The following is an 18644-nucleotide window of genomic DNA, read 5'->3' as shown; positions in this document are numbered from 1 at the left end:
TGGGAGCTTCTCACTATTTTGATTATAAAGCATTCTCATAAAATGCCTTGATCTAAAATCAGAGAATCACATTGCACAAGAGATCATTCTGCCCAGCACCCCTGTGTTAGCTCCTCTACTGCATGTTCTTCCTGGTCCTGAAAAAAAATCTCATCTAACCTTTTGAAAGTCACTACTGAATTTGTTTTTTTCCATCCTTTCAGGTAGTGCACTGAGTCTAAAAGCAACAATTCAAATTGTGCAGCATCCCCTCAATATGATGCCCGAGTGTCAGTCTGAATTCTTGCATCTGTATAGAAATCAACAGAGTAATATTGTGTTGAAGCACAGACAATTGACACAGTAAAGGTAGGTCTTATAAAAACTTATTTCCCAATTAATGATGAACTACTATAGTTTCTTATTGACACGTAGGCATATGAATGGCTAAAGTTGAGACATTAGCAGTGTGTTTGGGGTGACCAAGGGAGGAGTTTGCTTGTTGCTTGAGGCTTTGTTACATCTGCTTACTGCTTCCATTCTTTTATTAAGGTAGTTTCACACTTCCATGACTGAAATTGGCTACAGGAATCTTATTCTAAGCATAGAGTTTTCAACAATCTCACCTTGTCTTATGGAATGTTAATCTTTCAGCACGCAGTGCAAAAGTTCTTTTCATCTCATGATTTGGATGAACCCATAAATAACTTTATTTTGGCTTAGAAAATGAAACAGGGCCAGAGAAAAATCAGACATTTTTAATTGCTTTTGTTCATTTATTTTTCATTTGCACTAAGCTGTGACTGATGAAAATGGAAATCTGGAAATACTGCCAACTGAAATATCAGAAGCAGCAGGCCCGGAGAGTTCCTTTCTCTGAGATGAATGTTTGCATAACACAAGCAGAGGCACATATTCAGAGAACACAGGGAGAGGCCATTAATGACTAACAGTACATGTACCCTAAATACTCCTTCATTTATATTAAAAGATATGGCACTTCAACTTCAGTAATCACAAGCATTGACAACCAATTAAAAACTTCTGAAAGCAAACAAAAAACTACTGGCAATCCAAAATAAAAACAGTAAACTCATCGGTGGGGAGTAAGCTAAGTTAACGTTTCAAGTCACAGGATCTTCCTCAGAACTCTAAATGTGCACATCAGCAAATTTTGTCTGCTTACTACAAATGTGAGTAGTAGTTTTGGAGTGACCTTGGTCCCTGAGTGGTGGTAATATTGATAGAGCTTGTAAATAAACTCCAGTCAGCAGGGAATTCGTTGGTGTAGCATTATGGGGGGAAACATCAGAATCAGAATCAGGTATGTTATCACTGATGTACATCATGAAATTTATTGTTTTGTGGCAACAATACAAGGCAAAAATAAGTTACAATGAATAGTGCAAAAGAGGAACAGTGAGGTCATGTTCATGGGTTCATGGACCGTTCAGAAATCTGATGGTCCAAGTGAACAAGCTGCTCCTAAAATATTGAGTGCGAGTCTTCAGGCTCCTGTACCTCCTCCCCTGTGTAGCAATGGGAACAGAGTATATCCATCTTCTCATTACCATTCAAGGAAATGTTGGATGAAATATAAAGCTTTACTTGACACATGTCTTCATTGGAATTGAGTCTATGGTGTCTATTCAAATCATGGACTACAAGCTACCATGTAAGTTTAATGGAGGAAAATTCCTGTAGGCAGCCAAAGTTAAGAAGGATTCTCCCATAGTCACTTTCAACTAAAGGTCAAAGGCTCTTGCAAAGTTATAAAAGGCCATACTTTGTGATTGTTCCTGATCCTACACTTCTTTTGGTGTTAATGTGCCATGGCAACCATTGTGCCTTGAAATGAATGGAACTCACACTGTGATCTGGTCATTAGAAGTCTTGGAGAAAATGGTCGGAAAAGGAAACACAGCAGTCCCTCAGTATTTAGTGCAATCAAATCTTCTTTAACATGGCCAAGTGATAGTATCCACTGATATGTATTCCTAGTTTCATAAAGAAATATGAGGGATGATTGATATGTTCGTGGCCTAAGGTAGGAGTCAATTTTTGAAAACCTAGCACATTTATTTTTCAACATAGTCCCCTCCTACATTTACACACTTAGTCCAGCGGTGGAGCCTTGAACCTCCAGAAAGTGTCCACAGATGGGTGATTGATAAGTTTGTGTTCAAAGGTAAAAGGAGATGAGTTATACAGCTGTCATTACGGACACATGCAGATCAACTCTTTGATTATCCAGAAAGTTTGAAGTTAATAACTCATCCCCTTCTACCTTAGACCATGGACCTACCAATCACCCCTGATGAATTATTAACGTCTAACGTTCTGCATAATCACTCAAAGAGTTGATCTGCATGTCCCTGTAAAGAGAGCTGTATAACTCATCTCTTTCTAGCTTAGGCCACAAACTTATCAATCACCCCTGCTGTGGACACTTTCTGGAGGTCCAAGATCTGTATGCTCCATGACCACTGGACTAAGTATGTAAATGTAGGAGGGGGCTATGTTGAAAAATAAATGTGCTAGGTTTTCTAAAATTGACTCCTTCTACCTTAGATAACAATCATCCCTCGTAGGTACCAGCTTGTTGGGGAGATTTTTCCTATGCAGTATCCAAAAGTGCCTATGTCTATCTCCAGTCTTACGATAATGACATCATCTGCAACAGTGCGTGCTTCCTGAGAAGGAAGTCAACATTACTGTATTCAGTGATAATAATGTGGTTGGTCAAGGATGCCACTCATGCTATTGAGTCAGAAGGTGACCCAGGCCTGAGTTCACCATCTCTGATTCACTGGTGAGAACATCAGTTGGCCATCAAAACCAGATGGATCTCCAGTGCTCAGAAGACATTGACTGAGCAGGAAATTCCTAAGTCAAATTAATATTGACCGAAACACGCAGGGTAAGAAGACATATTGCATTGTTCAATGCATTCAGTGTAATCTGTCCACAGTTAAATATTTTTGAAAAGCAAACAACACATTGCAAGTCTAATCGCTTTGCCATAACGTGTTTTTTTTTTGCTTGTATTAAAGCAAATGGCTAAAGTGAGCTATTGCCTGAGGATTTAGAGAAATTAATTGGCATTTCAAAATCATTCTGATCAAAGCAGTGACCCTGATTCATGCATAACTTTACTTGGCAAACTAGTTACACATTCACTAAGATTTGACTCTAATAGTCTAACATTATCAAATTACAAGGTGACAAAAAGGTTTCTGTGCCTCCTCTAATTTATATCAACATCTGCTGGATGGAAACAATTAATGGTAATTTATAGTACAACACTGAGTTTGCCAACTCTGCAAATTTTGTCACATGACCTTCCTTCTTTAAACACCCTGCCTTGTCAAATAATGCATTTTCTCATCTCCAATTTTTCAGTCACTAATAAACAAAAATTCTTCAAAGGATGAAAATTTGCACTTTAGTTTTCCATGACATTGCAATACAATCCCCAGGTTGCTTGCAGTAGGCTTCAAATATTAACCTTTTCATGTCCAGACATTCCAAGACTATTTTGAAGGTTTGAGAACCCAATAAAACATGGAAACAGGGATCTTATTTTTTGAAATTCAGAATGAAAACCCTGGATGACACTTCTGCTGCATAACCCAGAAACATGAGAGTAATGTATTAGCTGGCATGAATAAATACTACAAAGCTAGAAGTATTCACACCAATCTATACAGTATCACAAGTAACAAGCTGAAAATGGCTAAGATAATCTGATGTTGGCTGAGTGATAAATATTAGCTAGGCCAGTTTGTCCCTTGTGTTATCTTCCCAACTGAAAGATGGCATCTCTAAAAGTCCTGGAGGTGTCAAACTGGACTTTCCCCTTATATTTCTGAATTAGAATTTCAACCATAAGCTTGTTTTACATCTATTGAGGTTATCTGCTCATCATACCAGTTTTGGCAGTAGTACATTTGTGGTAGTGTAAGGAGGGATAAAAAGATCCTGCAATAATGTAAGACTTTTCCCAACTTTTAGGACATTTGAAAATCCAAATATATTACTTTTATGTTAAGGTAGTGAAATAAATGAATAAGACAACTATGTTGTCAAGATCCTGTTGATCATTTAATCTATGTTTGGCTTTCTTGGTTAAATTACTTAATGTTGACAAGGGGGCAATAGAACATAGTGATGTTCTAATAGCAACTAGAACTAGAACTAGAACTGGACTAGAACTAGAGGTCATGGGTTAAAAGTGAAAGGTAAATGTTTAAGAGGAACTTCTTCACTCAGAGGGTCATAAGAGTGTGGAATCAGCTGCCAATAGATGTGGACTTGATTTCAACATTTAAGAGAAATTTGGATAGGTACATGGATGGGAGGATTATGGAGGGCTATGTTCTGGGTGCAGATCGATGGGACTAGGCAAATTAAGGGTTTGGCACAAACTAGATGGGCCGAAGGGCCTGTTTTAATGCTGTAGTATTCTATGACTCTAATCTCTCTTACCCCTTGAACAGAGAGTGATTTGATTAAATATTTAAATTCCTCTGAATCAAATGCAGTAATTCCACATTTGGTTAAGATAGCAAACTCAAGGCCTACCATATAAAGGTGCACTGTCATCTACCCAATGTACTCCTCGATATTTATCTCTGATAATGGAAATATTTTATCTCCCGAAGTCCCGACTAGACACACTATAGAGTCAATACCATGGATGTACTGAGGGCCAGCTCTTTTGTGTGCAATTATCACTGTAAATATCAGGAGATATAGGACTCCTGTGAAAGGCCTTGCTGGGATCTCAGTACTCCAGATGTTGCTTCACAGCTGGACTCTTCGAGGAATCTAGCAATGCACCATGAACATCCTCAGTTACCCTGTAGTTACATTAGAAAATTTGGTTACTAAATCAGTCAAGTTAGGTCTAATGAAGTTCAACAAAATTATTAATTTTAATGGAAATGAATGGCTAGAGAGAAGATATTACATATTAACCCACATGCTTGAATTTTTTATTTAAATGTTTTTAGTCACTTTAAATTGTTTCTGGTGTTATTAGGCATTTCAATTTTCAAGAAAATCTTTAATAACTTGAAGTTCTACTTGCAAGCTCAACACTAAACTCCCTGAAAAGACACTCCATTCTGAACTCTGCAACATCAAGAAGTTACCAAGCAAACAGAGGAAAGATTCAAGGGCATTTTCAAAGCCCCTTGATTAATATTCCCATTGATTCATGGGAACTTCTGGCCCATAAGCATTTAAAATGGAGGAAGAGCTTTTAGGATGGTGTTAAGAACCTCAAATTAATATGTCAGCAGCATGGAGAAGCCCAGCATAAACAGTACACCATCTCACATATTAGATACTGCAGTAGCTACGTACTATTTTCCATTGTCAAGTACCTACTGCCTAACTGTGGCAAAGTTTGTGAGAGCCATATTAGTTTCACGGGCCACCTCAAAAGCAACTGAGCAGAAATGGCTACAAATCATCTTTGAACATGAAGAACCATCTCAGAAGGCTTGAGTATCAGTGGACAGCTCTTACAAGAAAAAATCTGAAAGAATACAACTTCTGTTTTGTAAACTTTGACCTTAGTGACTTGCAGATTGATTTTATCGTCACATATCCTTCCTCGCCCACCTCAGACCTACAACTAGACTTCCTCTGTGTTGCAGACAATGATCTGAGCCCCATTTTTTGTGCTGATTCACTAGACATGCAACCATACTTGAAGGCCTTGATCTCTTCAGCTGTTAAGTGAAGAGCCAGGATGAGGAGAAAGCTGCAATTTGACCTTTGGCCTAACATCCAGAGGAAAACTATTGAAGGGACATTGAGAGGGAGCAGTGAGGAAAGCGTGATCTCTGAAGACATCAAACATTCAGGCACCAGAACAGACAGCTCTCCCTAACGTAGTGATAGAGGTCAACTAAACTGCAAAACCCACAACCCTGAATAAACAGTGAGCCTTTGGGCTTTCTGGAAGTTAAACATTTACTTAGATGACACAGTTGGACGCATTGTCTGCATTTCAGAATTTCAGAATCTTTATTAAAAAAATAAATTCTAAAAGATTTAGAGACTTTAGGCTTATCTCTTTAGAGCAGTGAAGGATAAGGGCAGATTTATTAGGGTGTGTTACTTAGAATGAATAAGAGTTTTGAGAGCTTAGATAAGATTGAATTATTTCTATTGGCAGAAGAACTTGTTATCAGAAGATATGGATTAAAGATAATTGATTTTTAAAAAAGGAAACAAACTATCAGAAGAACAACTTTTATGCAGCAAAGTGTTATTATCTGGTATGTACTGTATGAAATAGTAGTGGAAGATAGGATCTCAGGAACAAGAGAAGGCCATTTAACCTCTCAAGGATATTCTGCCATTCACTCTGCTGATCTGTAAATATCTGTTTTTCCTATAATCCTATAATACCTTAGTGTACTAAGAATCTATTTGAGATTTTAAGTGATCTGGTATCAACTATTCTGCAGAACTGGGTTTCAAACTTTTGACATCCTTTGCAGAAAATTTGCTCAGAAAAATGCTACCTCTGTTTCATATTTCAGTCCATGTCCCTGAACATTCAATCAAATAATTTCTCATGTTGATCCATCAACATCCTTCTAGCATAGCCAATCAAATCTTATTTGAACCTTCTAACTTCCAAGGACTATCACCTTTGTTTTTCTGCTTTCTTATCCAAATTTTTTTCACATAGTTCTAGTGAAAGAGTTAATATATCCTTCCTCAGCAATTGTGTCTAAAACTGCTTTGAATAATCCATGTGTGATCTAACTAGAGCGTTGTATGCCTGCAGTAAAACTTTGACTTGCTATACCTTAGTACCCTAAATACAAAATCCAGTTCTCCAGAAGAAGGGTCTCAAACTGAAATATCAACAGTTCATTTCCCACTGTAGATGCTGCTTGACCTGCTAAATCCCAGCAATTTGTGATCACCAACACAATCTTTCCTCTGGTTCTCTTCCTCACCTAATTCCCTTTATCCCAAAGTTCACTGTCTTCTATCAGATTCCATCTTCTTCAGCGCCCTTTCACTTCTACCCATCACCTCCTAGCTTCTTGCTTCAGTCCAACTCCCCACTTCCCCACTACCATTCTTCCCCCCTCACCTGGATTCATCTATTATCTGCCAGCTCTTGCTCCACATCCTCTGCTCATCTTGTTATATTGGTTATCTCCCCTCTTTCTTTCTAGTGCTGAAGAAAGGTCTCAACCTGGAGCATCGCCTGTCCATTTCCTTCCATGGACGCTGCTTGACCCCCTAAGCTCCCCAAGCACTTTGTGTGTCACTCAGTTTGGCCTCTATTCTACAATTGTCCAAGACAGTTTTACTTTTATCTAAAACTCCAAGTCACTTTGAAACCCACTGTTTCCAACCTTCGACCATTCGGGAGTTCTATTCCTTTTTTTTTAAGTCCAAAGAAAATGGTTTCACATTGCCTTCATTGAAAGCCATTTCCTGCAGCTTTGCTGTTCATTCAAATTGCATTGTAATTGTAACTCCATTACTGTTCAGTCTGTGTGGCTTCCAACGCCACATACCTTAATGGCATTTACAGATCTGGATACCTTGCATTCTAGTAATCACCTGAGCTGTGGTGAACGGTTGTAGGACCAACAACAAGTCTGTGAGAAATTATTAATCACATGCTGCCAATTTATCAACAAAGCCCACTTTGTGCCTCCTGCTGCTGCTCAGCCAGTTTTCTGGCCAGAGTAATAATTTGACTTCATTTCCAAGAGCTACAACTTCAGCTGGCAGTCTCAGAGGGACTCTATCAAATGCCTTCTGAAAGTCCATATGGTTAACATCCAAAGAAACTCTTCTGACCACTATTTCAAATATATATTCAGAACATGAGGTGTTTGTAACTTCACCGAGTCCTTCCCAGAGCAACGGATTATTTTTAAAGTGTTAGCTGCTCTGAAGAAAATACCAAACTTCAAATGGGAATTTGTTGAAAAGAAAACACTTGCAGACCTAGGAGGAGAAAGCAGGTGTTTGGGGCTAATTGTACCCATTACTAATTTCACCAGTCCTCCAGGGTCTTAATGGACTGTGGTGGAGAATGTGCTGAGCTGAAAATTAACATCTAGGAACAACTGAGAGAGTGGGGGTGGAGGAAGAGGTGCAGCAACAGTAAAAACTAAGGAAAAGAAGTATTTCAATTCACAGACCTCTTGTCATTTAGGTTGATTGCAGAATTGAGCAGACAAGGCTCATTAAAAACATTCGTGCTCTGCCAAGACTCATCGAGAGTTTGCAGCATAATTCAAGAGGATAATCATTTCTGTGTGAAGCGTTAAGATTTTTTTTTGTTTGGTATTTTGTTCTGGTTTTAATTTTGATTGGACTCCTGATTAAGTGATTACGCAGGCTGCTCTGGTGCAAAGATCTGTAAATTGGCTGTTTTGTATGAAGTTTTACAAATTCTGTTCCAAGTGTGAGAAAAGTGCTGGCAAAGTAGTTCATCATTTATCAGTAGTCAGTTGCATTTTTTTTAAGATTATGTTTTAAAGATGTAAAAATCTAGTAGCCTCGAGGAAAGAGTGGGTGGGGGGGGGGGGGGTTGGAAAATTGGGGGAACAGGAGCTTTAACTCCAAGTGCCAGTGCTGAGAGGACTTAAAATAATGTAGGAAATGAATGATAGAAAAACTAATGCTGAAAGAAAAGAACTTTTAAATTGTTAAATATATGCATTTATTACCTTCTAATTCTCATCAGTTTTTCTTTTAAATCTTGATATTTTTTTACTTAACTTTAACATATTTTAGTTGTCAAAGGTGACAACTGTGGTTTAGTTGCTGCTGCTCCTAAATATGTTTCAAGTCTCACTCTGGCACTCAACATTTCTGGTGCTATACTGAAATCATACTCTGCTGCCACTGGGACAGCACTTCAAGTGAGAGACTAAACTGAGATTCATGGCCCTCCACTCTATCCTGTCCCGCCTAGAAAATGATGCCTCATACGTACGTCAGGTGCTGATCGTCATCGTCAGCTCGGCACTTAACATGATCATACCTCAGAGGCTGGTGGGCAAACTGTCCTCGTTGGAACACCAGTGGAACTGCAAATTAATTAAAATGGAATTGGATACTGGCTCAGCTGTTTCAGTCATTCCACAAAATGAACTTGAACAGCATTTCAAAGATAATGAACAAAAGCTTACAGATATCAATTAAAGCCCTATACTGAAGAAAAGAAAACTCCTGTGGGAATGGCACGTGTAACATATTGGGCTTGTATGTGGTAAAAACAGGGAGACCAATATTGTGAGATGTGATTGGCTGGAGACAACTACAACTTGACGGGAGGTCCATGCACCATTTACATGCCACATCCCCTGCAATAAAATCAACTGAGAGCGAATTAAAACAGGTACTGGATGAGGCCACAGCGGTGTTCAAGGATGGCACTGGAAAACTCAAACATATCTTTGTTGTTTACATAATGCATTGTGGATTATATGTAAAATTACATAAATGACATACATTATACCGCCGCATCAAATGTGGACACCTCACCTAAAGTAAAATGAAAGCTAAGACCTGTTCTCCTAGGCTCACACCTTTCTCTTGCTATTAGTTATATGCTTCAGAGTTACAAAACATAATATCTTTGGTTGTTTCTGCACATAAATCCTGGTGTTCAAGAATATCAACTCTCATTCTTCATAATACTGATTTTACCTTGATTGCATCATATTGTGTTCCAGCAAGTCCCATTGACCATCTGCTCACTGCTGTAGAACGGTTCCATATAAACAACATTTCAGTTTTAAAGAGTTGATCTTGAGTTTATATGGTCTTTTTGGCTTTTCCTTCCCTACCTCTCAATCCACTCTGCAATCCACTGTGATATCTATGCTTCTGCAGTCTAACTCTTGCACAATTTTAATTAGTGCTTGATTGGCTATGGACCTTCAACTGCCAAAACATTTAGTTGAATAAGCCTGTTCCAGAATATTTTTCTTTCTTCTGTCTCTTTCAAAATACTCCTTAAAATCCACTTTTAAAGCAGGCTTTTAGTCACTTTTCTTAACATGTGGCTTGGTGTTAGACTTCACCATTCAGGACTTCTTTTTCTCTATCTAGAAGCTTTCGTAAAAATGCAAGTTGTATTGCACAATCTGTTGCCTCTTGGAAAGATGAACCTTTTAACGTCATGGATTTCTTTAAGGTTCTCAATGATAATCCCCCTTGGGGAACATATATCAAAAACCAGGTTCAGGAGGTAACTGCTAAATTAACCACACTCAGCAAGCGTTGCAGACCAATAGGGGAAGAACTTAAACCTAAAACCATATTCAGCTGTGCAAGAGTTCTCTCTGGCTCACCTTCAGTGGTTACTTTACTTTATTGTCACCAAACAATTGGTACTAGAGCGTACAATCATCACAGCGATATTTGATTCTGCGCTTTGCGCTCCCAGAAGTACAAATCAAAGTAAATATAATAAAAATTTAAATTATAAATCTTAACTAGAAAATAGAAAAGGGAAAGTAAGGTGGTGCAACTCAGGTCCGGATATTTGGAAGGTACGGCCCAGATCCGGGTCAGGATCCGTTCAGCAGTCTTATCACAGTTGGAAAGAAGCTGTTCCCAAATCTGGCCATACGAATCTTCAAGCTCCTGAACCTTCTCCCAGAGAGAAGAGGGACAAAAAGTGTGTTGGCTGGGTGGGTCATGTCCTTGATTATCCTGGCAGCACTGCTTCGGTAGCGTGCGGTGTAAAGTGAGTCCAAGGATGGAAGATTGGTTTGTGTGATGTACTGGGCTATGTTCACGATCTTCTGCAGCTTCTTCCGGTCTTGGACAGGACAACTTCCATACCAGGTTGTGATGCACCCTAGAAGAATGCTTTCTACGGTGCATCTATAAAAATTAGTGAGGGTTTTAGGGGACAGGTCAAATTTCTTCAGCTTTCTCAGGAAGTAAAGGCACTGGTGGGCCTTCTTGGCAGTGGACTCTGCTTGGTTGGACCAAGTCAGGTCATTTGTGATATTCACCCCGAGGAACTTAAAGCTTTTGATCTGTTTCACCTGCACACCACCGATGTAGATGGGGTCGTGCGGTCCGCTACTCCTTCTGAAGTCAACAACCAATTCCTTTGTCTTGCTGATGTTGAAGGATAGGTTATTGTCTTCGCACCATGCCACCAGGTTCTTAATTTCCTCCCTGTACTCAGACTCATCATTACCCAAGATACGGCCAACAGTTGTGGTGTCATCAGCAAACTTATATATTGAGTTCAATGGAAACTTGGCCACACAATCATGGGTGTACAGTGAGTACAGCAGGGGGCTGAGTACACAGCCTTGTGGGGCACCGGTGCTCAGAGTGATTGTAGAGGAGAGCTTGTCCTCTATTTTTACAGCCTAGGTCCTGTCTGTGTGGAAGTTGAAGATCCAGCTGCAGATCTGAGTGCTAAGACCCAGGTTCCGGAGCTTAGGAATCAGTTGATTTGGAATGATGGTATTAAAGGCAGAGCTGTAGTCAATGAAAAGGAGCCTTACATATGTGTCTTTATTCTCCAGGTGTTCTAAGGAGGAATGTAGTGCCAGAGAGATGGCATCTGCTGTTGCTCCGGTAGGCGAATTGCAAAGCGTCAAGGTTGACCGGGTAGGTTATGGTTGATGTGTGCCATAACCAATCGCTCGAAGCACTTCATAGCAACTGATGTCACAGCCACAGGTCGGTAGTCATTCAGGCACGCCACCTTGCTTTCCTTCGGCACTGGGATTATCATTGCCTTCTTAAAACATGAGGGGATCTTAGATTGAAGCAGGGAGCAGTTGAAGATATCAGCAAACACTCCAGCTAGCTCACTTGCACAGGCCCAGAGAACCCGTCCCGGGACGTCATCTGGGACTGTCGCCTTCCTTGGATTTATCTTCAGGAAGGCTCTTCTAACATCTTCATCAGTGACGATGAATCTTGATGCCACCAAGTCCGGGTCATCCAGAGCGGGCGGGACGCTCCTCTTCTGTTCGAATCTTGCGTAGAATATGTTAAGTTCATCAGGAAAAGAAGCGCTACAGTTATTGATATTCCCAGCCTTTTCTTTGCCCCCAGTGATCTCATTTAGACCCTGCCATAGTCTACTGGCATCCCTCTGGTTAGCCTGGGCTTCCAACTTGGCTCGATATTGCCTCTTGGTGCCCTTAATGGCTTTCCGGAGTTCAAGCCTGGATTCCGTGTAGCAACTGGTATCCCTGGACCTAAAATACGCAGCTCCAGCCTTTAAAAGGGACTGGACCTCATAATTCATCCAAGGTTTCCAGTTAGGGAATACCAGGATCATCTTGCGGGACACACAGTCCTCTGTACATTTCCAGATAAAGTCAGTGACAGCTGAGGCATACTCATCGAGGTTAGCTGCCGAGTCCTTGAATACTAACCAGTCCACCGATTCAAAGCAGTCACGGAGGATCTCATCCGTTTCCTCTGTCCAATGCGACACCACTTTTGACACCGTGACCTCCCACTTCAATTTCTGTTTGTAAGCCGGGAGGAGGAGTACAGCCTGATGGTCCGATTTTCCGAAGCGAGGTCGTGGGACGGAATGGTAGGCATCCTTGACTGCTATGTAGCAGTGGTTCTGTGTGGTCCTACTACTCCTCAGTAATTGGTCAGAATAAAGGGTTATATCTGAATGATACAGACAAAGCAAGCAACAGGCATTACGGCCTTGTGAGACCATCAAAGCAGGCCATAGTCTTATGCACACTTGCTTTATAGCACTTAAGTCTCCTTTTAAATGTACCATTCAAATAAGCACTCTTTTTCCTGAGCCATCTGACGGTTTAGGTGCCTTAAGAAGAATACTGGAGACATTGGGTTTTTTGGAAAGGTGAACAGGTGAGCTGGAAACCTAGAGGAGTGACAGTGAAACAAGGGAGCATCATGGTCAGTGAAATATATTTTTATTTAGAGATGCCGTATGATAACAGGCTCTTTAAGTCCAATGAGCCTGCACAGCCCAGTTACACCCGTGTATCCAATTAACCTTTTAATCCATATGTCTTTGGAATGTGGAAGGAAGCCCACACTGTCATTGGCAAATGTACAGTTCACACTCCTTATAGGCAGCAGCGGAATTGAACCCGGATTGCTGGCACTGTAATAGTGTTACTCTTAGCGCTACTCTAGCAACCCCAAGTTGCAGCAGGGTCTGTGACGGAGGAACGGTGGAGAGGAGAAAGTGACACATGAGACGCTGAGGCTGTGAGAGTAAATGGAGATTGGGAGAGGAAGTTATGTCAGAGAAAAAAATGTGGTATTAATAGCAAGCATTGAAATTCAAGAGCTTGAACAGGAAAATACTGAACAGAGAAAAATGTAAAATAAAGCATATTTCATATAAACAGCTCTTGAAAGTGTTTCAAACTGTCAATCTGGCCTTCCTTCTAAAAACACTGTACTACTGGTATCGACCAAACATAAGGATCACTGTTTAGTCAATAGCGGGTTGTAAAACTTAATTAAATATTAATATAAAATCCTAACCAGCTTCATTGGGGAGTCATTGAGTATTCTCTCATTCGATGGGGAGGTGCAGTCATTTACTTCTGTATGAGAATCAAACACTTCTGAATTGCAAACTTGGTCATGAAGTAGCCCTGATGCAGTCCACAATGTAGCACAGGAAGAGTTGGGGAGCTTTACCAGGGAAGACTTGGAACATGGATTGTTTTACGTCGCCAACAAAAAGGCAGGCAAGGTTGAGTCTCATGTGGTGTCCCGAGTCATTGAATTCTGAGTTCCTGTTTTCTGCTGGATCAAAACCCAAAACATTGACTTCCCAGAAATTCCAGGGCAACTGGTCTATATGAACCATCACCCCTACAATCCTTTCAAGTCAGATATTACCTTGACTTATACATTTAATGACAATTCCTGTATCATTGTAGGGTCATAACCCTGGAGATTCATGTCATCGTGCAGTAACACAAGGCTGTTCACTTACAATGGCTCACCACTAATGTTTCAAGGACAACTGGATATCGGCAGGGCTGTTGGCTCCACGCATTGTGCAGAAATTATATTTTTAAAGGGAAGATATTTTGGCCAGAGTAATGCTCAGTTGGCAGTTGGTGGGACAAACCCTCAATGTGGCCCTCTACCAGCATATGTTATTGCAAAGACAAAACAAGCAGGGACATGATCAATGTTTTCATGGCTCCGACGACTCAAAGGAGCCAGTCAGATTCAAACTCAGGACCATTCATCTTGAAGTCTGGTGCTGATGCCACTATACCACTAGTGGCCAACTATAATCAAGCACCCGCATACTGCATGATGTCTTCTCCAAACAAGAAACAGTCTATCCCGAAGCATTTCAAATCATAGTCCGGAACTTCAACTAGGCTTGTTTGAAGAAAATCCTGTCCAATTACCATCAGCATATAACCTGTAGCACCAGAGGTCCCAACACGAGACCAATGTTATATTAAGATAAGGAATGCCTACTGTTCCATGCTCAGGCCGCATTTCAGTAAATCAGATCACTTGGCTTTCCTTTCTCTTACTTGCATAGAGGCAAAGACTCCAGAGACTAGGACAATGAAGAGGTGGTCATAGGAGACAGAGGAGCAGCTACGGGATTGCTGTGAGTCAGTGGATCTGGACTGTCTTCAAGGGCTCATCAGAGGATCTGAATGAATACACCATTGTTTTCACAGACTTTATTAAAACAGTTGTAGACAAGCATGTCCCCACAAAATCATTCAGAGTCTTCTCCAACCAGAACCTTGGATGAACCATGAGATCTGCTATCTGCTGAGAGTCAGATCAGAGGCATTCAAGACTCTTGAATAAGAAAGTTACAAGGGATCTCGATACAATCTCCGGAAAGCATACAGTATCTCACAGGCTAAATGACAATTCTGGACTAAACTTAAATCGATGAAGAATGCTTGAGAGTTGTGACATGGCAAATACTATCACCTCTTATAAATATAAATCAAGCAACGTAGGCAACAACAGGTTTTCACTTCCCGATGAGCTCAATGCCATGCTCACTTTGACCATCAAACATGGAGAAACTATTACGAACTCCCACAGCCCCCATAAATCCTATGATTTTAGTCTGTGAGACGGATGTGTGAGCATCCTTCAGGAGGGCCAAACAGGGTACCTGGCCAAGTACTAAAAACCTGTGCTGATCAATTGGCTGGAATGTTCACTGAGTTCGTTAACTTTTCGCTTCAGAAGTCTGAGGTACCCACTTGCTTCAAGCAGGCTTCAGGTATTCCAGTGCCTAAGAAGAACATGGTAACCTATCTCAATGACTGGCGTTCAGTAGCGTCCACAGTGAAAAAGTGTTTTGAGAGGTTGGTGATGAAACTTATCAACTTCTGCCCAAGAAGTAACTTGAATCCACTCCAGTTTGCAACAGATCCACAGCAGATGCCATCTCATTGGCTCTTTATTCAATCCTAGAACAGCAACAATGCAAACATCAGGATGCTCTTTATCAAATACTTCTCAGCATTCAATACCATCATCCCCTCAAAACTAATCAATAAGCTTCAAGACCTTGGCCTCAATACCTCATTGTGCAATTGGGTCCTCAATTTCTTCACTGTCAGTTTTGATTGGGAACAACATCTCCTCCACAAACTTTACACTTATGATTGCGTGGCTAAGCATAGCTCCAAAGCCATATTCAAGTTTGTTGATGACACCACTGTGTAGGCCGAATCAAAGGTGGTGATGAATCAGCGTAAAGCAGGGAGATTGAAAACCTGACTGAGTGATGCCATAACATCAACCTCTCACTCAATGTCAGCAAGACCAAGGAGCTGGTTATTGACTTCAGGAAACCAGGGGTCCATGAGCCAGTCCAGACTGGAGGATCAGAGGTGGAGAGGGTCAGCAACTTTAAATTCCTCAGTGTTATTATTTCAGAGGACCTGTACTGGGCCCAGCACATAAGTACAGTTACGAAGAAAGCACAGCAGCGCCTCTACTGCCTTAGGAACTTGTGAAGATTTGGCGTGATATCTAAAACTTTGACAAACTTCTATAGATGTGTGGTGGAGAGTATTTGTCTGGCTGCATCATGGACTGGTAAGGGAACACCAATGCCCTTGAACTGAAAATCCAACAAAAAGTAGTGGATTTATCCCAATCCATCATTGTAAAAACACCCTCCCCACCACTGAGCACATCTACACAGAACATTTTTACAAGAAAGCATCACCCACTGTCAGGGAACCCCACGTTCCAGGACATTATCTCTTCTCGCTCCTGCCATCAGGAAGAAAGTCCAGGGGCCTTAGGCCTCACACTGCCAGCTTCAGGAACAGTTATTACCTGTCAACCATCAGCCGTTTGAACCAAAGGGGAAAGCTTCACTAAACTTCACTTGCCCCATCATTGAAATGTTCCCTCAACCTGTGGACTCACTTTCAAGGATTCTTCATCTCTTGTTTTTGCTATTTATTGCTTATTTCTTTCACTTTGTATTTGTAGTTTGTTGTCTTTTGCACACTGATTGAATGCTCAAGTTAGTGTGGTCTTTCATCGATTTTGTTATTGTTATGTTCTGTTCTGTTTTTATGAATTTATTAAGTATGCCCACAAAAAAAAAGAATATCAAGATTGTATATGGTGACATATATGTACTCTGATAGTAAATTTACTTTGAACTTTGAAATATTCTCTTCATTCCTTCAAGTATTACCAGAAAAAGGTTAGTAGCAGTGATTCCCACACATATATAGCCTTTGCAACAGTTTGGATACTTCAATCAAAGCCTAAAATTTGCTATTTATTTAAAGAAATAGTTTACTATAGCTCCCTTAATGTGATGGCTCCAATGGTTACCTATTCTAATACAAGATGGTAGATGCATCATCTGAAAGTAGTTTTCGAACTATATTCTGCATGACATTATACCATAGTTAAAAATAGAACTGTAGTGCTTTTTGACACAAGATGAAGTTCAGGCCAAAGAAGACTTACATCAGAGGTGGGTTTTAAGGCACATTAAAAGAGAAAAAATAAAAACTAAGTTTAGGATGGAATTCCAGATTTAGGATTCCAGATTTAGGATTTAGGATGATGATCTCTTAAGACATGGTCACCAATAACGGAGTAATAGAAATCAGGGATGGACGAGTCTAAGGTTGGAGGGACATGGAGATCAGACACAGAGTGTTCTGATTCAGGTGATTGTTGCAGAGATAGAGATTTGAACACAAGGATTGGAACTGTTGAACTCAGAGCCACTGTAGGTCTCTAAGCCCAGGAGTGATGAGTCAACAGAACTTGGTACAAGAGGTTGGAAGGAGAGTTATGAATCAACTAGAGTTGGTAAAGTATGAAGGTGGGGAAGCTTTCCACGTGACCATTGGAAAAGTCAAAACCAGAATCAATAAAAGGGTTCAATGAGACGTTTAGCAGCAAATGACTTGAGGCAGGTGTAAAGACTTTATATTATGAATGAGTCTTGGATAGGAGCTGGCTAATAGATGTTCAGATCAGGGTGGCTCTCAGGCTTACACTCTCCTGGTCTTGTGAAAACTTTTAACTGCCACCGGCTCCTAAATCAGTAATTTGCTAGGCTTTGGATTCCAACGAAGTGATCAAATGGTCATGAGAATAGTAACTGCAACAGCACAACTCAACTCCCCCAGTTGATAATGAATTACAGTTCTCACCTCCGGCTCACTCCGCAGCCACCTCTCTCCTTGCCCTTTCCATTGCTTCCACAAGAGTCAATACGAGTTACGAGATGTAAATACCGCTGTCTGGCAGGCAGCCTGATTGGACGGTGGCCAGGTTTGCTGATTTATCTTGCAGAAATCAGTGAAAGATGCCACTGACCTGTGGGGCACATAAAGCAAGGTATTAAATAAAGACAAGGCACTCAATAAGTAGTACTAGAATGCTGAAAGTAATATATTTCATCACTGTGAGAGCCTTTACTTGCTATGTGCAGTCACATTGTTTACTGGGCTGAGTAGGATCCTATGGGAATGAATGGGAAGCAGAGTGTTCCGGTCCAAAGGGATTTTTTTCATCAAAGAAACGTTTGCATTTGTGCAGTCCTTTGGATGACCTTGGCACATTGCAAAATGCTTACAGTCAATCAATTACTTTTTTTTGATGTGTAATTACTGCTGTAATGCAGGAAGCATTGGAGCCAACAAATGATCACAGAGAAATATCAAGAATAACTTGGACAGTTTGTGCCACCAGTCCATTGATCCCCTACTTGAACTTCCATCCTATTCTTTCTCATTTCAGTGCAATGCTCCGTTCCCTCTCACATGTTGGTAAGTCCAACCTCCAGTAAGTATATATACAGTTTGAATTTCAACCACATCCTTTTAAAGGGTATCACTCTTGTAGTAGTTTTCCATTCACAATTAGATGCCGGGAACATCAACATGATGACATTGCTAACTGCCTCACTCTATGTCAAATGATTACAGGATTAGGACCATACAAAGATCCTCTGGCGATGATCTTTGCATCATCAATGGGGATGGGAGAGGTTCCCGAGGATTGGAGGGTTGCAGAATTTGCTCCATTATTCAAGAAAGGGAATAGATATAGCCCAGAAAATTATAGACCAAGTGACTCTTACTTCAGTGGTTGGTAAGTTGATGGAGAAGATCCTGAGAGGCAGG

The 18644-nt window shown here is 40.6% G+C and overlaps 1 long non-coding RNA gene across 1 annotated transcript; it reads right to left on the bottom strand.

The window, feature by feature from the left end:
• Positions 1-14687: 14687 nt before the first annotated feature.
• On the bottom strand, positions 14688-18010 carry LOC132392842 (uncharacterized). Its single transcript, XR_009511674.1, has 3 exons — positions 17938-18010; positions 17670-17835; positions 14688-15440 (listed from the first exon to the last, which is right to left on the bottom strand). It is a non-coding gene; the product is annotated as an uncharacterized LOC132392842 (long non-coding RNA).
• Between the last annotated feature and the right edge of the window lie 634 nt (positions 18011-18644).

The sequence above is a fragment of the Hypanus sabinus genome, chromosome 4, assembly GCF_030144855.1.
Source record: "Hypanus sabinus isolate sHypSab1 chromosome 4, sHypSab1.hap1, whole genome shotgun sequence".
In the NCBI taxonomy this organism is placed as follows: Eukaryota; Metazoa; Chordata; class Chondrichthyes; order Myliobatiformes; family Dasyatidae; genus Hypanus; species Hypanus sabinus.
This window is presented reverse-complemented; position numbering and strand designations above follow the sequence as displayed.